A 23,743-nucleotide genomic window follows, 5' to 3' on the forward strand; every position below is an offset into this window, starting at 1 on the left:
ACCAAAGGGAGCAGGTGGAACAGATTGGAAAAAGTGGGGAACCGATTGGAAAAAGTAGGGAACCGTGTGGAAAAATGCAGAAAGGTGGGGAACCAAAGGGAGCAGGGGGAACGAATTGGAAAAGGTGGAGAACTGTGGGGAACACTGCAGAACAGAGGGGAACCTAAGGGAGCAGAGGGACCGGATTGGAAAAAGTGGGGAACCATGGGGAACACTGCAGGGCAAAGGGGAACCATAGAGAGCAGGGGGTGCAGGTTGGAAAAAATGTGGAGAACAGTGAGGAATCAAAGGGAGCAGGAGGAACATATTGGAAAAAGTGGGGAACCTTGGGGCACACTGCACGTCAGAGGGGAACCAAAGGGATCAGGGGGAACAGATAGGAAAAAATTGGGAAACTGTTAAAACGCTGCATGACAGAGGGATACCAAAGGGAACAGGAGGTACATGTTGGAAAAAGTGGGGAACCGTGAAGGATACTGCAGGACAGAGGGGAACCAAAGGGAGCAGGGCGAACAGATTGTAAAAAAGTGGGGAATCGTGGGGAACACTGCAGAACAGTATGAAACCAAAGCGAGCCGGGGGAACAGTTTGCAAAACGTGGGGAACCGTGGGGATCACTGCAGAACAGAGGGGAACCAAAGGGAGCAGGGGAACGGATTGGAAAAAGTTGGGAACCGTGGGGAACACTGAACAATAGAGGGGAACCAAAGGGAGCAGGGGAAATGGATTGGAAAAAGTGGGGAACCGTGGGAAACACTGCAGAACCAAAGGGAGCAGGAGGAACAGATTGGAAAAAATCTGGAGAACCATGGGGAAAACTGCAGAACAGAGTGGAGCCAAAGGAGCAGGGGGAACAGATTGCAAAAAGTGGGGTCCCATGGGGAACACTGCAAGGCAGAGGGGAACTATAGGGAGCAGTGGGTGCAGGTTGGAAAAAATGTGGAGACAGTGAGGAATCAAAGGGAGCAGGGGAACAGATTGGAAAAAGTGGGGAACCGTGTGGAAAAATGCAGAACAGTGGGGAACCAAAGGGAGCAGGGGGAACAAATTGGCAAAAGTGGGGAATCGTGGGGAGTTCTGCATAACAGAGGTGAACCAAAGGAAGAAGGGGGACGGATTGGAAAAAGTGGGGAACAGTGTGGAAAAATGCAGAACAGAGGGGAACCGGAGGTAGCAGGGGAAACAGATTGGAAAAAGTGGGGAACCGTGGGCAACACTGCAGAACAGAGGGGCACCAAAGGGAGCAGGAGGTACAGGTTGGAAAAAGTGGGGAACCGTGGGGAACACTGCATAACAGAGGGGAACCAAAGGGAGCAGGAGCTACAGGTTGTAAAAAGTGGGGAACCGTGGAGAACACGGAAGGACAGAGGGGAACCAAAGGGAACAAGGGGAACAGGTTGGAAAAAGTGGTGTCCCATGGGTAACACTGCAAGGTAGAGGGGAACCATAGGGAGCAGGGGGTACAGTATGAAAAAAAATGTGGAGAAACGTGGGGAACACTGTAGAATAGAGGGGAACCAAAGGGAGCAGGGGGAACGGATTGGAAAAAGTGGGGAAGGTCGGGAACACTGCAGAACAGAGGAGAACCAAAGGGAGCAGGGGGAACAGATTGGAAAAAGTAGGGAACCATGTGGAAAAATGCAGAAAGGTGGGGACCAAAGGGAGCAGGGGGAACGAATTGGAAAAGGTGGAGAACTGTGGGGAACACTGCAGAACAGAGGGGAACCAAAGGGAGCAGAGGGAACGGATTGGAAAAAGTGGGGAACCGTGGGGCACACTGCATGATAGAGGGGAACCAAAGGGATCAGGGGGAACAGATAGGAAAAAATTGGGGAACTTTGAAAACACTGCATGACAGAGGGGAACCAAAGGGAACAGGAAGTACAGGTTGGAAAAAGTGGGGAACCGTGGAGGACACTGCAGGACAGAGGGGAACCAAAGGGATCAGGGAAAACAGATTGTAAAAAATTGGGGAACCGTGGGGAACACTGCAGAAGAGTATGAAACCAAAGCGAGCCGGGGGAACAGTTTGGAAAATGTTGGGAACCGTGGGGATCACTGCAGAACAGAGGGGAACCAAAGGGAGCAGGGAAACGGATTGGAAAAAGTGGGGAACCGTGGGGAACACTGAACAATAGAGGGGAACCAAAGGGAGCAGGGGAAATGCATTGGAAAAAGTGGGGAACCATGGGAATCACTGCAGAACAAAAGGGAGCAGGTGGAACAGTTTGGAAAAAATGTGGAGAACCATGGGGAAAACTGCAGAACAGAGTGGAGCGAAAGGACCAGGGGGAACAGATTGGAAAAAGTGGGGTCCCATTGGGAACACTGCAAGGCAGAGGGGATTCACAGGGAGCAGGGGGTACAGGATGGAAAAAATGTGGAGAAATGTGGGTAACAATGCAGAATAGAGGGGAACCAAAGGGAGCAGGGGGAACGGATTGGAAAAAGTGGGGAAGCGTCGGGAACACTGCAGAACAGAGGCAAACAAAAGGGAACAGGGGGAACGGATTGTAAAAAGTGGGGAACCATGGGGGACTCTGCAGGGCAGAGGGGAACCATAGAGAGCAGGGGGTGCAGGTTGGAAAAAATGTGGAGAACAGTGAGGAATCAAAGGGAGCAGGAGGAACATATTGGAAAAAAGTGGGGAACTGTGTGGAAAAATGCAGAACAGTGGGGAACCAAAGGGAGCAGGGGGTACAGATTGGAAAAAGTGGGGAATCGTGGGGAATTCTGCAGAACAGAGGTGAACCAAAGGAAGCAGGGGAAACAGATTGGAAAAAGTGGGGAACACTGCAGAACAGAGGGGAACCAAAGGGAGCACAGGGAACACATTAGAATAAGTGGGGAACCGTGGGGAATATTGCACGACAGAGGGGAACCAAAGGAAGCAGGGGGAACGTATTGTAAAAAGTTGGGCCCATGGGGAACACTGTAGGACAGAGGGGAATCAAAGGGAGCAGGGGAATATGATTCCAAAAAGTTGGGAACCGTGGTGGACAATGCAGGACAGAGGGGAAACAAACAGAGCAGGGGGAATGGATTGCAAAAAGTTGGTACGCGTGGAGGACACTGCAGAACAGAGGGGAACCAAAGGGAGCAGGGTGAACAGATTGTAAAAAAGTAGGGAAACGTGGGGAACGCTGCAGAACAGTATGAAACCAAAGCGAGCCGGGGGAATGGTTTGGAAAATGTGGGGAAACGTGTGGAAAACTGCAGAACAGAGTGGAGCCAAAGGAGCAGGGGGACAGATTGGAAAAAGTGGGGAACCGTGGGGAACACTGCAGAACAGAGGGGAACCAAACGGAGCAGGGGGAACGGATTGCAAAAAGTTGATAACTGTGGAGAACACGGCAGGACAGAGGGGAACCAAAGGGAACAAGGGGAAAAGGTTGGAAAAAGTGTGGTCCCATGGGTAACATTGGAATGCAGAGGGAAATCATAGGGAGCCGGGGGTACAGGATGGAAAAAAATGTGGAGAATCGTGGGGAATACTGCAGAATAGAGGGGAACCAAAGGGAGCAGGGGGAACGGATTGGAAAAAGTGGGGAAGCGTCAGGAACACTGCAGAACAGAGGAGAACCAAAGGGAGCAGGGGAAACAGATTGGAAAAAGTGGGGAACCGATTGGAAAAAGTAGGGAAACGTGTGAAAAAATGCAGAAAGGTGGGGAACCAAAGGGAGCAGTGGGAACGAATTGGAAAAGGTGGAGAACTGTGGGGAACACTGCAGAACAGAGGGGAACCAAAGGGAGCAGAGAGAACGGATTGGAAAAAGTGGAGAACCGTGGGGAACACTGTAGGACAGAGGGGAATCAAAGGGAGCAGGGGGAACTGATTGGAAAAAGTGGGGAACTGTGGGGAACACTGCAGAACAGAGGGCAAACAAACGAAGCAGGAGGAATGGATTGCAAAATGTTTGGAACCGTGGAAGACAATGCAGGACAGAGGGGAAACAAACAGAGCAGGGGGAATGGATTGCAAAAAGTTGGGAACCGTGGAGGACAATGCAGGACAGAGGGGAAACAAACAGAGCAGGGGGAATGGATTGCAAAAAGTGGGGAACCGTGGGGAATGCTGCAGAACAGTATGAAAACAAAGCAAGCCGGGGGAATGGTTTGGAAAATGTGGGGAACCGTGGGAAAAACTGCAGAACAGAGTGGAGCCAAAAGAGCAGGGGAAAGAGAATGGAAAAAGGGGGAACCGTGGGGAACACTGCAGAACAGAGGGGAACCATACGGAGCAGGGGCAATGGATTGCAAAAAGTTGGGAACCGTGGAGAACACGGAAGGACAGAGGGGAACCAAAGGGAACAGGGGGTACAGGATGGAAAAAATGTGGAGAAATGTGGGTAACAATGCAGAATAGAGGGGAACCAAAGGGAGCAGGGGGAACGGATTGGAAAAAGTGGGGAGGCGTCGGGAACACTGCAGAACAGAGGCAAACAAAAGGGAACAGGGGGAACGGATTGGAAAAAGTGGGGAACCATGGGGGACACTGCAGGGCAGAGGGGAACCATAGAGAGCAGGGGGTGCAGGTTGGAAAAAATGTGGAGAACAGTGAGGAATCAAAGGGAGCAGGAGGAACATATTGGAAAAAGTGGGGAACTGTGTGGAAAAATGCAGAACAGTGGGGAACCAAAGGGAGCAGGGGGAACAGATTGGAAAAAGTGGGGAATCGTGGGGAATTCTGCAGAACAGAGGTGAACCAAAGGAAGCAGGGGAAACAGATTGGAAAAAGTGGGGAACACTGCAGAAAAGAGGGGCACCAAAGGGAGCACAGGGAACACATTGGAATAAGTGGGGAACCGTGGGGAATATTGCACGACAGAGGGGAACCAAAGGAAGCAGGGGGAACGGATTGTAAAAAGTTGGGCCCATGGAGAACACTGTAGGACAGAGGCGAATCAAAGGGAGCAGGGGAATATGATTCCAAAAAGTTGGGAAACGTGGTGGACAATGCAGGACAGAGGGGAAACAAACAGAGCAGGGGGAATGGATTGCAAAAAGTTGGTAAGCGTGGAGGACACTGCAGAACAGAGGGGAACCAAAGGGAGCAGGGCGAACAGATTGTAAAAAGGTGGGGAACCGTGGGGAACACTGCAGAACAGTATGAAACCAAAGCGAGCCGGGGGAACAGTTTGCAAAATGTGGGGAACCGTGGGGATCACTGCAGAACAGAGGGGAACCAAAGGGAGCAGGGGAACGGATTGTAAAAAGTGGGGAACCGTGGGGAACACTGAACAATAGAGGGGAACCAAAGGGAGCAGGGGAAATGGATTGGAAAAAGTGGGGAACCGTGGGAAACACTACAGAACCAAAGGGTGCAGGTGGAACAGATTGGAAAAAATCTGGAGAACCATGGGGAAAACTGCAGAACAGAGTGGAGCCAAAGGAGCAGGGGGAACAGATTGCAAAAAGTGGGGTCCCATGGGGAACACTGCAAGGCAGAGGGGAACTATAGGGAGCAGTGGGTGCAGGTTGGAAAAAATGTGGAGACAGTGAGGAATCAAAGGGAGCAGGGGAACAGATTGGAAAAAGTGGGGAACAGTGTGGAAAAATGCAGAACAGAGGGGAAACAGAGGTAGCAGGGGAAACAGATTGGAAAAAGTGGGGAACCGTGGGGAACACTGCAGAACAGAGGGGCACCAAAGGGAGCAGAGGGAACACATTAGAAAAAGTGGGGAACCGTGGGGAATACTGCACGACAGAGGGGAACCAAAGGAAGCAGGGGGGACGGATTGTAAAAAGTTGGGCCCATGGGGAACACTGTAGGACAGAGGGGAATCAAAGGGAGCAGGGGGTACTGATTGGAAAAAGTGGGGAACTGTGGGTAACACTGCAGAACAGAGGGCAAACAAACGGAGCAGGTGGAATGCATTGCAAAAAGTTGGGAACCGTGGAGGACAATGCAGGACAGAGGAGAAACAAACAGAGCAGGGGGAATGGATTGCAAAAAGTTGGTAAGCGTGGAGGACACTGCAGATAGAGGGGAACCAAAGGGAGCAGGACGAACAGATTGTCAAAAAGTGGGGAACCGTTGGGAACGCGCCAGAACAGTATGAAAACAATGCGAGCCGGGGGAATGGTTTGGAAAATATGGGGAAACGTGTGGAAAACTGCAGAACAGAGTGGAGCCAAAGGAGCAGGGGGAACAGATTGGAAAAAGTGCGGAACCGTGGGGAACACTGCAGAACAGCGGGGAACCAAATGGAGCAGGGGGAATGGATTGCAAAAAGTTGATAACTGTGGAGAATATAGCAGGACAGAGGGGAACCAAAGGGAACAAGGGGAACAGGTTGGTAAAAGTGTGGTCCCATGGGTAACACTTCAATGCAGAGGGGAACCATAGGGAGCCGGGGGTACAGGATGGAAAAAAATGTGGAGAATCGTGGGGAACACTGCAGAACAGAGGGGAACCAAAGGGAGCAAGGTGAACAGATTGTAAAAAAGTAGGGAAACGTGGGGAACGCTGCAGAACAGTATGAAACCAAAGCGAGCCGGGGGAATGGTTTGGAAAATGTGGGGAAACGTGTGGAAAACTGCAGAACAGAGTGGAGCCAAAGGAGCAGGGGGACAGATTGGAAAAAGTGGGGAACCGTGGGGAACACTGCAGAACAGAGGGGAACCAAACGGAGCAGGGGGAACGGATTGCAAAAAGTTGATAACTGTGGAGAACATGGCAGGACAGAGGGGAACCAAAGGGAACAAGGGGAAAAGGTTGGAAAAAGTGTGGTCCCATGGGTAACATTGGAATGCAGAGGGAAATCATAGGGAGCCGGGGGTACAGGATGGAAAAAAATGTGGAGAATCGTGGGGAATACTGCAGAATAGAGGGGAACCAAAGGGAGCAGGGGGAACGGAATGGAAAAAGTGGGGAAGCGTCGGGAACACTGCAGAACAGAGGAGAACCAAAGGGAGCAGGGGAAACAGATTGGAAAAAGTGGGGAACCGATTGGAAAAAGTAGGGAAACGTGTGAAAAAATGCAGAAAGGTGGGGAACCAAAGGGAGCAGTGGGAACGAATTGGAAAAGGTGGAGAACTGTGGGGAACACTGCAGAACAGAGGGGAACCAAAGGGAGCAGAGAGAACGGATTGGAAAAAGTGGGGAACCGTGGGGAACACTGTAGGACAGAGGGAAATCAAAGGGAGCAGGGGGAACTGATTGGAAAAAGTGGGGAACTGTGGGGAACACTGCAGAACAGAGGGCAAACAAACGGAGCAGGAGGAATGGATTGCAAAATGTTTGGAACCGTGGAAGACAATGCAGGACAGAGGGGAAACAAACAGAGCAGGGGGAATGGATTGCAAAAAGTTGGGAACCGTGGAGGACAATGCAGGACAGAGGGGAAACAAACAGAGCAGGGGGAATGGATTGCAAAAAGTGGGGAACAGTGGAGAATGCTGCAGAACAGTATGAAAACAAAGCAAGCCGGGGGAATGGTTTGGAAAATGTGGGGAACCGTGGGAAAAACTGCAGAACAGAGTGGAGCCAAAAGAGCAGGGGAAATAGAATGGAAAAAGGGGGAACCGTGGGGAACACTGCAGAACAGAGGGGAACCATACGGAGCAGGGGCAATGGATTGCAAAAAGTTGGGAACCGTGGAGAACACGGAAGGACAGAGGGGAACCAAATGGAACAGGGGGAACGGATTGAAAAAAATGTGGAGAACCATGAGGAACACTGCAGGGCAGAGGGGAACCATAGGGAGCAGGGGGAACAGATTGGAAAAAGTGGGGAACTGTGTGGAAAAGTGCAGAACAGTGGGGAAACAAACAGAGCAGGGGGAATGGATAGCAAAAAGTTGGGAAGCGTGGAGGACACTGCAGAACAGAGGGGAACCAAAGGGAGCAGAGCGAATAGATTGTAAAATAGTGGGGAACCGTGGGGAACGCTGCAGAACAGTATGAAACCAAAGCGAGCCGTGGGAATGGTTTGGAAAATGTGGGGAACCGTGGGGAAAACTGCAGAACGGAGTGGAGCTAAAGGAGCAGGGGGAACAGATTGGAAAAAGTGGGGAACTGTGGGGAACACTGCAGAACAGAGCAGAACCAAAGGGAGCAGGGGGAACAGATTGGAAAAAGTGGGGAACCGATTGGAAAATGTAGGGAACCGTGTGGAAAAATGCAGAAAGGTGGGGAACCAAAGGGAGCAGGGGGAACGAATTGGAAAAGGTGGAGAACTGTGGGGAACACTGCAGAACAGAGGGGAACCAAAGGGAGCAGAGGGAACGGATTGGAAAAAGTGGGGAACCGTGGGGAACACTGCACGACAGAGGGGAACCAAAGGGATCAGGGCGAATAGATAGGAAAAAATTTGGGAACTGTGAAAACACTGCATGACAGAGGGGAACCAAAGGGAGCAGGAGGTACAGGTTGGAAAAAGTGGGGAACCGTGGAGGACACTGCAGGACAGAGGGGAACCAAAGGGAGCAGGGCGAACAGATTGTAAAAAAGTGGGGAACCCTGGGGAACACTGCAGAACAGTATGAAACAAAAGCGAGCAGGGGGAACAGTTTGGAAAATGTGGGGAACCGTGGGGATCACTGCAGAACAGTGAGGAACCAAAGGGAGCAGGGGGAATAGATTGGAAAAAGTGGGGAACCGTGTGGAAAAATGCAGAACAGTGGGGAAACAAAGGGTGCAGGAGGAACAGATTAGAAGAAGTGGGGTACCGTGTACAAAAATGCACAACAGTGGGGAACCAAAGGGAGCAGGGGGTACAGGAAGGAAAAAAATGTGCAGAATCGTGGGGAACACTGCAGAATAGAGGGGAACCAGAGGGAGCAGAGGGAACGGATTGGAAAAAGTGGGGAAGCGTCGGGAACACTGCAGAACAAAGGCGAACCAAAGGGAACAGGGGGAACGGATTGGAAAAAGTGGGGAACCATGGGGGAAACTGCAGGGCAGAGGGGATCCATAGGGAGCAGGGGGTAGAGGTTCGAAATATGTGGAGAACCGTGAGGAAAACTGCAGAACAGTGAGGAACCAAAGGGAGCAGAGGGAACAGTTTTGAAAAAGTGGGGAACCGTGTGCAAAAATGCAGAACAGTGGGGAACCAAAGGGAGCAGGAGGAACAGATTGGAAAAAGTTGAGAACAGTGGGCAACACTGCAGAACAGAGGTGAATCAAAGGGTGCAGGTGGAACAGATTGGAAAAATGGGGAACCGTGAGGAACACTGCAGAACAGAGGTGAACCAAAGGGAGCAGGGGGTACAGTTCGGAAAAGTGGGGAACCATGGGGAACAATGCAGGACAGAGGGGAACCAAAGGGAGCAGGGGGAACAGATTGGAAAAAGTGGGGAATCGTGGGGAATTCTGCAGAACAGAGGTGAACCAGAGGTAGCAGGGGATACAGATTGGAAAAAGTGGGGAACCGTGGGGAACACTGCAGCACAGAGGGACACCAAAGGGAGCAGAGGGAACGGATTGGAAAAAGTGGGGAACCGTGGGGCACACTGAATGGCAGAGGGGAACCAAAGGGATCAGGGGGAACAGACAGGAAAAAATTGGGGAACTGTGAAAACACTGCATGACAGAGGGGAACTAAAGGGAACAGGAGGTACAGGTTGGAAAAAGTGGGGAACCGTGGAGGACACTGCAGGACAGAGGGGAACCAAAGGGAGCAGGGCGAACAGATTGTAAAAAAGTGGGGAACCGTGGGGAACACTGCAGAACGGAGTGGAGCTAAAGGAGCAGGGGGAACAGATTGGAAAAAGTGGGGAACTGTGGGGAACACTGCAGAACAGAGCAGAACCAAAGGGAGCAGGGGGAACAGATTGGAAAAAGTGGGGAACCGATTGGAAAAAGTAGGGAACCGTGTGGAAAAATGCAGAAAGGTGGGGAACCAAAGGGAGCAGGGGGAACGAATTGGAAAAGGTGGAGAACTGTGGGGAACACTGCAGAACAGAGGGGAACCAAAGGGAGCAGAGGGAACGGATTGGAAAAAGTGGGGAACCGTGGGGAACACTGCACGACAGAGGGGAACCAAAGGGATCAGGGCGAATAGATAGGAAAAAATTTGGGAACTGTGAAAACACTGCATGACAGAGGGGAACCAAAGGGAGCAGGAGGTACAGGTTGGAAAAAGTGGGGAACCGTGGAGGACACTGCAGGACAGAGGGGAACCAAAGGGAGCAGGGCGAACAGATTGTAAAAAAGTGGGGAACCCTGGGGAACACTGCAGAACAGTATGAAACAAAAGCGAGCAGGGGGAACAGTTTGGAAAATGTGGGGAACCGTGGGGATCACTGCAGAACAGTGAGGAACCAAAGGGAGCAGGGGGAATAGATTGGAAAAAGTGGGGAACCGTGTGGAAAAATGCAGAACAGTGGGGAAACAAAGGGTGCAGGAGGAACAGATTAGAAGAAGTGGGGTACCGTGTACAAAAATGCACAACAGTGGGGAACCAAAGGGAGCAGGGGGTACAGGAAGGAAAAAAATGTGCAGAATCGTGGGGAACACTGCAGAATAGAGGGGAACCAGAGGGAGCAGAGGGAACGGATTGGAAAAAGTGGGGAAGCGTCGGGAACACTGCAGAACAAAGGCGAACCAAAGGGAACAGGGGGAACGGATTGGAAAAAGTGGGGAACCATGGGGGAAACTGCAGGGCAGAGGGGATCCATAGGGAGCAGGGGGTAGAGGTTCGAAATATGTGGAGAACCGTGAGGAAAACTGCAGAACAGTGAGGAACCAAAGGGAGCAGAGGGAACAGTTTTGAAAAAGTGGGGAACCGTGTGCAAAAATGCAGAACAGTGGGGAACCAAAGGGAGCAGGAGGAACAGATTGGAAAAAGTTGAGAACAGTGGGCAACACTGCAGAACAGAGGTGAATCAAAGGGTGCAGGTGGAACAGATTGGAAAAATGGGGAACCGTGAGGAACACTGCAGAACAGAGGTGAACCAAAGGGAGCAGGGGGTACAGTTCGGAAAAGTGGGGAACCATGGGGAACAATGCAGGACAGAGGGGAACCAAAGGGAGCAGGGGGAACAGATTGGAAAAAGTGGGGAATCGTGGGGAATTCTGCAGAACAGAGGTGAACCAGAGGTAGCAGGGGATACAGATTGGAAAAAGTGGGGAACCGTGGGGAACACTGCAGCACAGAGGGACACCAAAGGGAGCAGAGGGAACGGATTGGAAAAAGTGGGGAACCGTGGGGCACACTGAATGGCAGAGGGGAACCAAAGGGATCAGGGGGAACAGACAGGAAAAAATTGGGGAACTGTGAAAACACTGCATGACAGAGGGGAACTAAAGGGAACAGGAGGTACAGGTTGGAAAAAGTGGGGAACCGTGGAGGACACTGCAGGACAGAGGGGAACCAAAGGGAGCAGGGCGAACAGATTGTAAAAAAGTGGGGAACCGTGGGGAACACTGCAGAAGAGTATGAAACCAAAGCGAGCCGGGCGAACAGTTTGGAAAATGTGGGGAACCGTGAGGATCACTGCAGAACAGAGGGGAACCAAAGGGTGCAGGGAAACGGATTGGAAAAAGTGGGGAACCGTGGGGAACACTTAACAATAGAGGGGAACCAAAGAGAGCAGGGGAAATGGATTGGAAAATGTGGGGAACCGTGGGAAACACGGCAGAACCAAAGGGAGCAGGTGGAACAGTTTGGAAAAAATGTGGAGATCCATGGGGAAAACTGCAGAACAGAGTGGAGCGAAAGGACCAGGGGGAACGGATTTGAAAAAGTGGGGACGCGTCGGGAACACTGCAGAACAGAGGGAAACTAAAGGGAACAGGGGGAACAGATTTGAAAAAGTGGGGAACCATGAGGAACACTGCAGGGCAAAGGGGAACCATAGAGAGCAGGGGGTGCAGGTTGGAAAAAATGTGGAGAACAGTGAGGAATCAAAGGGAGCAGGAGGAACATATTGGAAAAAGTGGGGAACTGTGTGGAAAAATGCAGAACAGTGGGGAACCAAAGGGAGCAGGGGGAACAGATTGGAAAAAGTGGGGAATCGTGGGGAATTCTGCAGAACAGATGTGAACCAAAGGAAGCAGGGGGGACGGAATGTAAAAAGTTGGGCCCATGGGGGACACTGTAGGACAGAGGGGAATCAAAGGGAGCAGGGGAATATGATTGCAAAAAGTTGGGAACCGTGGAGGACAATGCAGGACAGAGGGGAAACAAACAGAGCAGGGGGAATGGATTGCAAAAAGTTGGTAAGCGTGGAGGACACTGCAGAACAGAGTGGAACCAAAGGGAGCAGGGTGAACAGATTGTAAAAAAGTAGGGAAACGTGGGGAACGCTGCAGAACAGTATGAAAACTGCAGAACAGAGTGGAGCCAAAGGAGCAGGGGGAACAGACTGGAAAAAGTGGGGAACCGTGGGGAACACTGCAGAACAGAGGGGAACCAAACGGAGCAGGGGGAACGGATTGAAAAAGTTGATAACTGTGGAGAACACGGCAGGACAGAGGGGAACCAAAGGGAACAAGGGGAACAGGTTGGAAAAAATGTGGTCCCATGGGTAACACTGGAATGCAGAAGGGAATCATAGGGAGCCGGGGGTACAGGACGGAAAAAAATGTGGAGAATCGTGGGGAACACTGCAGAATAGAGGGGAACCAAAGGGAGCAGGGGGAACGGATTGGAAAAAGTGGGGAAGTGTCGGGAACACTGCAGAACAGAGGAGAACCAAAGTGAGCAGGGGAAACAGTTTGGAAAAAGTGGGGAACAGATTGGAAAAAGTAGGGAAACGTGTGGAAAAATGCAGAAAGGTGGGGAACCAAAGGGAGCAGGCGGAACGAATTGGAAAAGGTGGAGAACTGTGGGGAACACTGCAGAACAGAGGGGAACCAAAGGGAGCAGAGGGAACGGATTGGAAAAAGTGGGGAACTGTGGGGAACACTGCATGACAGAGGGGAAACAAAGGGAGCAGGAGGTACAGGTTGGAAAAAGTGGGGAACCGTGGAGAAAACTGCAGCACAGAGGGGAACCAAAGGGAGCAGGGGGAACAGATTTGAAAAAGTGGGGATTCGTGGAGAGATCTGCAGAACAGAGGTGAACCAAAGGACGCAGGGGGAACGGATTGGCAAAAGTGGGGAAAAGTGTGGAAAAATGCAGAACAGAGGGCAACCAGAGGTAGCAGGGGAAACAGATTGGAAGAAGTGGGGAACCGTGGGGAACACTGCAGAACAGAGGGGCACCAAAGGGAGCAGAGGGAACGCATTGGAAAACTGGGGAACCGTGGGGAACACTGCACGACAGAGGGGAACCAAAGGAAGCAGGGGGAACGGATTGTAAAAAGTTGGGCCGATGGGGAACACTGTAGGACAGAGGGGAATCAAAGGGAGCAGGAGGTACAGGTTGGAAAAAGTGGGGAACCGTGGAGGACACTGCAGGACAGAGGGGAACCAAAGGGAGCAGGGCGAACAGATTGGAAAAAGTGGGGAACCGTGGGGAACACTGCAGAACAGAGGGGCACCAAAGGGAGCAGAGGGAATGCATTGGAAAAAGTGGGGAACCGTGGGGAACACTGCAGAAAAGAGGTGGACCAAAGGAATCAGGGGGAACGGATTGTAAAAAGTTGCGCCGATGGGGAACACTGTAGAACAGAGGGGAATCAAAGGGAGCAGGGGGAACTGATTGGAAAAAGTGGGGAACTGTGGGGAACACTGCAGAACAGAGGGCAAACAAACGGAACAGGGGGAATGGATTCCAAAAAGTTGGGACCATGGAGGACAATGCAGAACAGGGGGGAACCAAAAGGAGCAGGGCAAACAGCTTGTAAAAAAGTGGGGACCGTGGGGAACGCTACAGAACAGTATGAAACCAAAGCGAGCCGGGGGAATGGTTTGGAAAATGTGGGGAACCGTGGGGAAAACTGCAGAACAGAGTGGAGACAAAGGAGCAGGGGGAACAGATTGGAAAAAGTGGGGAACCGTGGGGAAAACTACAAAACAAAGGGGAACCAAACGGAGCAGGGGCAACAGATTGCAAAAAGTTGGGACCCTGGAAAATACGGAAGGACAGAGGGGAACCAAAGGGAACAAGCGGAACAGGTTGGAAAAAGTGGTGTCCCATGGGTAACACTGCAAGGCAGAGGGGTACCATAGGGAGCGGGGGTACAGTATGTAAAAAATGTGGAGAATCGTGGGGAACACTGTAGAATAGAGGGGAACCAAAGGGAGCAGGGGGAACGGATTGGAAAAAGTGGGGAAGCGTCGGGAACACTGCAGAAGAGAGGAGAACCAAAGGGAGCAGGGGGAACATATTTGAAAAATTGGGGAACCGATTGGAAAAAAGTAGGGAATCGTGTGGAAAAATGCAGAAAGGTGGGGAACCAAAGGGAGCAGGGGGAACGAATTGGAAAAGGTGGAGAACTGTGGGGAACACTGCAGAACTGAGGGGAACCAAAGGGATCAGAGGGAACGGATTGGAAAAAGTGGGGAACCTTGGGGCACACTGCACGTCAGAGGGGAACCAAAGGGATCAGGGGGAACAGATAGGAAAAAATTGGGGAACTGTGAAAATGCTGCATGACAGAGGGATACCAAAGGGAACAGGAGGTACATGTTGGAAAAAGTGGGGAACCGTGAAGGATACTGCAGGACAGAGGGGAACCAAAGGGAGCAGGGCGAACAGATTGTAAAAAAGTGGGGAACCGTGGGGAACACTGCAGAACAGTATGAAACCAAAGCGAGCCGGGGGAACAGTTTGCAAAATGTGGGGAACCGTGGGGATCACTGCAGAACAGAGGGGAACCAAAGGGAGCAGGGGAACGGATTGGAAAAAGTGGGGAACCGTGGGGAACACTGAACAATAGAGGGGAACCAAAGGGAGCAGGGGAAATGGATTGGAAAAAGTGGGGAACCGTGGGAAACACTACAGAACCAAAGGGTGCAGGTGGAACAGATTGGAAAAAATCTGGAGAACCATGGGGAAAACTGCAGAACAGAGTGGAGCCAAAGGAGCAGGGGGAACAGATTGCAAAAAGTGGGGTCCCATGGGGAACACTGCAAGGCAGAGGGGAACTATAGGGAGCAGTGGGTGCAGGTGGGAAAAAATGTGGAGACAGTGAGGAATCAAAGGGAGCAGGGGAACAGATTGGAAAAAGTGGGGAACCGTGTGGAAAAATGCAGAACAGTGGGGAACCAAAGGGAGCAGGGGGAACAAATTGGCAAAAGTGGGGAATCGTGGGGAGTTCTGCATAACAGAGGTGAACCAAAGGAAGAAGGGGGACGGATTGGAAAAAGTGGGGAACAGTGTGGAAAAATGCAGAACAGAGGGGAAACAGAGGTAGCAGGGGAAACAGATTGGAAAAAGTGGGGAACCGTGGGGAACACTGCAGAACAGAGGGGCACCAAAGGGAGTAGAGGGAACACATTAGAAAAAGTGGGGAACCGTGGGGAATACTGCACGACAGAGGGGAACCAAAGGAAGCAGGGGGGACGGATTGTAAAAAGTTGGGCCCATGGGGAACACTGTAGGACAGAGGGGAATCAAAGGGAGCAGGGGGTACTCATTGGAAAAAGTGGGGAACTGTGGGTAACACTGCAGAACAGAGGGCAAACAAAAGGAGCAGGTGGAATGCATTGCAAAAAGTTGGGAACCGTGGAGGACAATGCAGGACAGAGGAGAAACAAACAGAGCAGGGGGAATGGATTGCAAAAAGTTGGTAAGCGTGGAGGACACTGCAGATAGAGGGGAACCAAAGGGAGCAGGACGAACAGATTGTCAAAAAGTGGGGAACCGTTGGGAACGCGCCAGAACAGTATGAAAACAATGCGAGCCGGGGGAATGGTTTCGAAAATGTGGGGAAACGTGTGGAAAACTGCAGAACAGAGTGGAGCCAAAGGAGCAGGGGGAACAGATTGGAAAATGTGGGGAACCGTGGGGAACACTGCAGAACAGCGGGGAACCAAACGGAACAGGGGGAATGGATTGCAAAAAGTTGATAACTGTGGAGAATATGGCAGGACAGAGGGGAACCAAAGGGAACAAGGGGAACAGGTTGGGAAAAGTGTGGTCCCATGGGTAACACTTCAATGCAGAGGGGAACCATAGGGAGCCGGGGATACAGGAAGGAAAAAAATGTGGAGAATCGTGGGGAACACTGCAGAATAGAGGGTAACCAAAGGGAGCAGGGGGAACGAATTGGAAAAGGTGGAGAACTGTGGGGCACACTACAGAACAGAGGGGAACCAAAGGGAGCAGAGGGAACGGATTGGAAAAAGTGGGGAACCGTGGGGAACACTGCATGACAGAGGGGAAGCAAAGGGAGCAGGAGGTACAGGTTGTAAAAAGTGGGGAACCGTGGTGAACACTGCAGCACAGAGGGGAACCAAAGGAAGCAGGGGAAACGGATTGCAAAAAGTGGGGCCCATGGCGAACACTGCATGACAGAGTGTAATCAAAGGGAGCAGGGGGAACCGATTGGAAAAAGTGGGGAACTGTGGGGAACACTGCAGAACAGAGGGGAACCAAAGGTAGCAGGGGGAACGGATTGGAAAAAGTAAGGAACCATGGGGGACACTGCAGGGCAGAGGGGAACCAAAGGGAGCATGGGAACAGATTAGAAAAAATTTGGAGAACCGTGGGGAAAACTGCAGAACAGAGAGGAACCAAAGGGAGAAGGGGGAACAGATTGGAAAAAGTGGGGAACCGTGTGGAAAAAGGCAGAACAGTGGGGATGCAAAGGAAGCAGGGGGAACAGATTGGAAAAAGTGGGGAACCGTGTGGAAAAATGCAGAACAGTGGGGAACCAAAGGGAGCAGGAAGAACAGATTGGAAAAAGTGGGGAACCGCGAGGAACACTGCAGAACAGAGGGGAACCAAAGAGAGCAGGGGGTACAGTTTGGAGAAGTGGGGAACCGTGGGGAACAATGCAGAACAGAGGGGAACCAAAGGGAGCAGGGGGAACAGATTGGAAAAAGTGGGGATTCTTGGAGAGATCTGCAGAACAGAGGTGAACCAAAGGAAGCAGGGGGAACGGATGGGCAAAAGTGGGAGAACAGTGTGGAAAAATGCAGAACAGAGGGCAACAAGAGGTAGCAGGGGAAACAGATTGGAAAAAATGGGGAAACGTGGGGAACACTGCAGAACAGAGGGGCACCAAAGGGAGCAGAGGGAACGCATTAGAAAACTGGGGAACCGTGGGAACACTGCACGACAGAGGGGAACCAAAGGAAGCAGGGGGAACGGATTGTAAAAAGGTTGGCCGATGGGGAACACTGTAGGACAAAGGGGAATCAAAGGGAGCAGGGGCAACGGATTGCCCCACGGAAGGACAGAGGGGAACCAAAGGGAACAAGGGGAACAGGTTAGAAAAAGTGGTGTCCCATGGGTAACACTGCAAGGCAGAGGGGAACCATAGGGATCAGGGGTTACAGAATGGAAAAAAATGTGGAGTATCGTGGGGAACACTGCAGAACAGAGGAGAACCAAAGGGAGCAGGGGGAACAGATTGGAAAAAGTGGGGAACCGATTGGAAAAAGTAGGGAACAGTATGTAAAAATACAGAAAGGTGGGGAACCAAAGGGAGCAGGGGGAACAAATTGGAAATGGTGGAGAACTGTGGGGAACACTGCAGAACCGAGGGGAACCAAAGGGAGCAGAGGGAACGGATTGGAAAATGTGGGGAACCGTTGGGGCATACTGCAGAACAGAGGTGAACCAAAGGAAGCAGGGGGAACGGATTGGAAAAAGCGGGGAACAGTGTGGAAAAATGCAGAACAGTGGGGAAGCAAAGAAAGCAGGGGGAACAGATTGGAAAAAAGTGGGGAACCGTGTGGAAAAATGCAGAACAGTGGGGAACCAAAGGGAGCAGGAAGAACAGATTGGAAAAAGTGGGGAACCGTGAGGAACACTGCAGAACAGAGGGGAACCAAAGGAAGCAGGGGTACAGTTTGGAGAAGTGGGGAACCGTGGGGAACAATGCAGAACAGAGGGGAACCAAAGGGAGCAGGGGGAACAGATTGTAAAATGTGGGGAGTCGTGGAGAGATCTGCAGAACAGAGGGGAACCAAAGGAAGCAGGGGGAACGCATTGTAAAATATTTGGCCGATGGGAAACACTGTAGGACAAAGGGGAATCAAAGGGAGCAGGGGGAACTGATTGGAAAAAGTGGGGAACTGTGGGGAACACTGCAGAACAGAGGGCAAACAAACGGAGCAGGGGGAATGGATTGCAAAAAGTTGGTAAGCGTGGAGGACGCTGCAGAACAGAGGGGAACCAAAGGGAGCAGGGCGAACAGATTGTAAAAAAGTGGGGAACCGTGGGGAACGCTGCTGAACAGTATGAAAACAAAGCAAGCTGGGGGAATGGTTTGGAAAATGTGGGGAACCGTGGGGAAAACTGCAGAACAGAGTGGAGCCAAAGGAACAGGGGGAACAGATTGGAAAAAGTGGGGAACCGTGGGGAACACTACAAAACAGAGGGGAACCAAACGGAGCAGGGGCAACGGATTGCAAAAAGTTGGGAACACTGGAGAACACGGAAGGACAGAGGGGAACCAAAGGGAACAAGGGGAACAGGTTGGAAAAAGTGGTGTCCCATGGGTAACACTGCAAGGCAGAGGGGAACCTAAGGGAGAAGGGAGTACAGTATGTAAAAAAATGTGGAGAATCGTGGGGAACACTGTAGAATAGAGGGGAACCAAAGGGAGCAGGGGGAACGGAATCGGAAAAAGTGGGGAAGCGTCGGGAACACTGCAGAAGAGATGAGAACCAAAGGGAGCAGGGGGAACAGATTTGAAAAAGTGGGGAACCGATTGGACAAAAGTAGGGAACCGTGTGGAAAAATGCTGAGAGGTGGGGAACCAAAGGGAGCAGGGGGAACGAATTGGAAAAGGTGGAGAACTGTGGGGAACACTGCAGAACAGAGGGGAACCAAAGGGAGCAGAGGGAACGGATTGGAAAAAGTGGGGAACCTTGGGGCACACTGCACAACAGAGGGGAACCAAAGGGATCAGGGGGAACTGATAGGAAAAAATTGGGGAACTGTGAAAACACTGCATGACAGAGGGGAACCAAAGGGGACAGGAGGTACATGTTGGAAAAAGTTGGGAACCGTGAAGGACACTGCAGGACAGAGGGGAACCAAAGGGAGCAGGGCGAACAAATTGTAAAAAAGTGGGGAATCATGGGGAACACTGCAGAACAGTATGAAACCAAAGCGAGCCTGGGGAACAGTTTTGAAAATGTGGGGAACCGTGGGGATCCTGCAGAACAGAGGGGAACCAAAGTGAGCAGGGGAACGGATTGGAAAAAGTGGGGGACCGTGGGGAACACTGAACAATAGAGGGGAACAAAAGGGAGCAGGGGAAATGGATTGGAAAAAGTGGGGAACCGTGGGAAACACTGCAGAACCAAAGGGAGCAGGTGGAATAGATTGGAAAAAATGTGGAGAACCATGGGGAAAACTGCAGAACAGAGTGGAGCCAAAGGAGCAGGGGGAACAGATTGGAAAAAGTAGGGTCCCATGGGGAACACTGCAAGGCAGAGGGGAACCATAGGGAGCAGGGGCTGCAGGTTGGAAAAAATGTGGAGAACAGTGAGGAATCAAAGGGAGCAGGGGGAACAGAATGGAAAAAGTGGGGAACCGTGTGGAAAAATGCAGAACAGTGGGGAACCAAAGGGAGCAGGGGGAACAAATTGGAAAAAGTGGGGAATCGTGGGGAGTTCTGCAGAACAGAGGTGAACCAAAGGAAGAAGGGGGAACTGATTGGAAAAAGTGGGGAACAGTGTGGAAAAATACAGAACAGAGGGGAACCAGAGGTAGCAGGGGAAAGAGATTGGAAAAAGTGGGGAACCGTCGGGAACACTGCAGAACAGAGAGGCAGCATAGGGAGCAGAGGGAACACATTAGAAAAAGTGGGGAACCGTGGGGAATACTGCACGACAGAGGGGAACCAAAGGAAGCAGGGGGAACTGATTGTAAAAAGGTGGGCCCATGGGGAACACTGTAGGACAGAGGGGAATCAAAGGGAGCAGGGGGAACTGATTGGAAAAAGTGGGGAACTGTGGGGAACACTGCAGAACAGAGGGCAAACAAACAGAGCAGGGGGAATGGATTGCAAAAAGTTGGGAACCGTGGAGGACAATGCAGGACAGAGGAGAAACAAACAGAGCAGGGGGAATGGATTGCAAAAAGTTGGTAAGCGTGGAGGACACTGCAGATAGAGGGGAACCAAAGGGAGCAGGACGAACAGATTGTCAAAAAGTGGGGAAGCGTGGGGAACGCGCCAGAACAGTATGAAAACAATGCGAGCCGGGGGAATGGTTTGGCAAATGTGGGGAAACGTGTTGAACACTGCAGAACAGAGTGGAGCCAAAGGAGCAGGGGGACAGATTGGAAAAAGTGGGGAACCGTGGGGAACACTGCAGAACAGAGGGGAACCAAACGGAGCAGGGGGAATGGATTGCAAAAAGTTGATAATTGTGGAGAACATGGCAGGACAGAGGGGAACCAAAGGGAACAAGTGGAACAGGTTGGGAAAAGTGTGGTCCCATGGGTAACACTTCAATGCAGAGGGGAACCATAGGGAGCCGGGGATACAGGATGGAAAAAAATGTGCAGAATCGTGGGGAACACTGCAGAATAGAGGGGAACCAAAGGGAACAGGGGGAACGGATTGGAAAAAGTGGGGAAGCGTCGGGAACATTGCAGAACAGAGGAGATGCAAAGGGAGCAGGGTGAACAGATTGGAAAAAGTGGGGAACCGATTGGAAAAAGTAGGGAAGCGTCGGGAACACTGCAGAACTGAGGAGAACCAAAGGGAACAGGGGGAACGGATTGGAATAAGTGGGGAACCGTGGTGAACACTGCAGCACAGAGGGGAACCAAAGGGAGCAGGGGAAACGGATTGCAAAAAGTGGGGCCCAAGGCGAACACTGCATGACAGAGGGTAATCAAAGGGAGCAGGGGGAACCGATTGGAAAAAGTGGGTAACTGTGGGGAACACTGCAGAACAGAGGGGAACCAAAGGTTGCAGGGGGAACGGATTGGAAAAAGTAAGGAACCATGGGGGATACTGCAGGGCAGAGGGGAACCAAAGGGAGCATGGGAACAGAATAGAAAAAATTTGTAGAACCGTGGGGAAAACTGCAGAACAGAGCGGAACCAAAGGGAGAAGGGGGAACAGCTCGGAAAAGTGGAGACCCGTGGGGAACAATGCAGAACAGAGAGGAACCAAAGGGAGAAGGGGGAACGGATTGGAAAAAGTGGGGAATCGTGGGGAGTTCTGCAGAACAGTGGGGACCCAAATGAAGCAGGGGGAACGGATTGGAAAAAGTGGGGAACCGTGTGGAAAAATGTTGAACAGAGGCGAACCAGAGGGAGAAGGGGGAACAGATTAGAAAAAATTTGGAGAACCGTGAGGAACACTGCAGAACAGTGAGGAACCAAAGGGAGCAGGTGGAACAGATTGGAAAAAGTGGGGAACCATGTGGAAAAATGCAGAACAGTGGGGAAGCAAAGAAAGCAGGGGGAACAGATTGGAAAAAAGTGGGGAACCGTGTGGAAAAATGCAGAACAGTGGGGAACCAAAGGGAGCAGGAAGAACAGATTGGAAAAAGTGGGGAACCGTGAGGAACACTGCAGAACAGAGGGGAACCAAAGGGAGCAGGGGTACAGTTTGGAGAAGTGGGGAACCGTGGGGAACAATGCAGAACAGAGGGGAACCAAAGGGAGCAGGGGGAACAGATTGTAAAATGTGGGGAGTCGTGGAGAGATCTGCAGAACAGAGGGGAACCAAAGGAAGCAGGGGGAACGCATTGTAAAATATTTGGCCGATGGGAAACACTGTAGGACAAAGGGGAATCAAAGGGAGCAGGGGGAACTGATTGGAAAAAGTGGGGAACTGTGGGGAACACTGCAGAACAGAGGGCAAACAAACGGAGCAGGGGGAATGGATTGCAAAAAGTTGGTAAGCGTGGAGGACGCTGCAGAACAGAGGGGAACCAAAGGGAGCAGGGCGAACAGATTGTAAAAAAGTGGGGAACCGTGGGGAACGCTGCTGAACAGTATGAAAACAAAGCAAGCTGGGGGAATGGTTTGGAAAATGTGGGGAACCGTGGGGAAAACTGCAGAACAGAGTGGAGCCAAAGGAACAGGGGGAACAGATTGGAAAAAGTGGGGAACTGTGGGGAACAGTGCAGAACAGAGCAGAACCAAAGGGAGCAGGTGGAACAGATTGGAAAAAGTGGGGAACCGATTGGAAAAAGTAGGGAACCGTGTGGAAAAATGCAGAAAGGTGGGGAACCAAAGGGAGCAGGGGGAACGAATTGGAAAAGGTGGAGAACTGTGGGGAACACTGCAGAACAGAGGGGAACCTAAGGGAGCAGAGGGACCGGATTGGAAAAAGTGGGGAACCATGGGGAACACTGCAGGGCAAAGGGGAACCATAGAGAGCAGGGGGTGCAGGTTGGAAAAAATGTGGAGAACAGTGAGGAATCAAAGGGAGCAGGAGGAACATATTGGAAAAAGTGGGGAACCTTGGGGCACACTGCACGTCAGAGGGGAACCAAAGGGATCAGGGGGAACAGATAGGAAAAAATTGGGAAACTGTTAAAACGCTGCATGACAGAGGGATACCAAAGGGAACAGGAGGTACATGTTGGAAAAAGTGGGGAACCGTGAAGGATACTGCAGGACAGAGGGGAACCAAAGGGAGCAGGGCGAACAGATTGTAAAAAAGTGGGGAATCGTGGGGAACACTGCAGAACAGTATGAAACCAAAGCGAGACGGGGGAACAGTTTGCAAAACGTGGGGAACCGTGGGGATCACTGCAGAACAGAGGGGAACCAAAGGGAGCAGGGGAACGGATTGGAAAAAGTTGGGAACCGTGGGGAACACTGAACAATAGAGGGGAACCAAAGGGAGCAGGGGAAATGGATTGGAAAAAGTGGGGAACCGTGGGAAACACTGCAGAACCAAAGGGAGCAGGAGGAACAGATTGGAAAAAATCTGGAGAACCATGGGGAAAACTGCAGAACAGAGTGGAGCCAAAGGAGCAGGGGGAACAGATTGCAAAAAGTGGGGTCCCATGGGGAACACTGCAAGGCAGAGGGGAACTATAGGGAGCAGTGGGTGCAGGTTGGAAAAAATGTGGAGACAGTGAGGAATCAAAGGGAGCAGGGGAACAGATTGGAAAAAGTGGGGAACCGTGTGGAAAAATGCAGAACAGTGGGGAACCAAAGGGAGCAGGGGGAACAAATTGGCAAAAGTGGGGAATCGTGGGGAGTTCTGCATAACAGAGGTGAACCAAAGGAAGAAGGGGGACGGATTGGAAAAAGTGGGGAACAGTGTGGAAAAATGCAGAACAGAGGGGAACCGGAGGTAGCAGAGGAAACAGATTGGAAAAAGTGGGGAACCGTGGGCAACACTGCAGAACAGAGGGGCACCAAAGGGAGCAGGAGGTACAGGTTGGAAAAAGTGGGGAACCGTGGGGAACACTGCATAACAGAGGGGAACCAAAGGGAGCAGGAGCTACAGGTTGTAAAAAGTGGGGAACCGTGGAGAACACGGAAGGACAGAGGGGAACCAAAGGGAACAAGGGGAACAGGTTGGAAAAAGTGGTGTCCCATGGGTAACACTGCAAGGTAGAGGGGAACCATAGGGAGCAGGGGGTACAGTATGAAAAAAAATGTGGAGAAACGTGGGGAACACTGTAGAATAGAGGGGAACCAAAGGGAGCAGGGGGAACGGATTGGAAAAAGTGGGGAAGGTCGGGAACACTGCAGAATAGAGGAGAACCAAAGGGAGCAGGGGGAACAGATTGGAAAAAGTGGGGAACC

General features: G+C 51.6%; 1 long non-coding RNA gene across 2 annotated transcripts in view; it reads right to left on the minus strand.

Annotated features, from left to right (window-relative positions):
• Nucleotides 1-23,743, minus strand: part of LOC138750496 (uncharacterized) — a 192,817-nt gene that overhangs the window by 80,696 nt on the left and 88,378 nt on the right. The window lies entirely within an intron of this gene.

Source organism: Narcine bancroftii, unplaced genomic scaffold, assembly GCF_036971445.1.
Source record: "Narcine bancroftii isolate sNarBan1 unplaced genomic scaffold, sNarBan1.hap1 Scaffold_154, whole genome shotgun sequence".
Classification (NCBI taxonomy): domain Eukaryota; kingdom Metazoa; phylum Chordata; class Chondrichthyes; order Torpediniformes; family Narcinidae; genus Narcine; species Narcine bancroftii.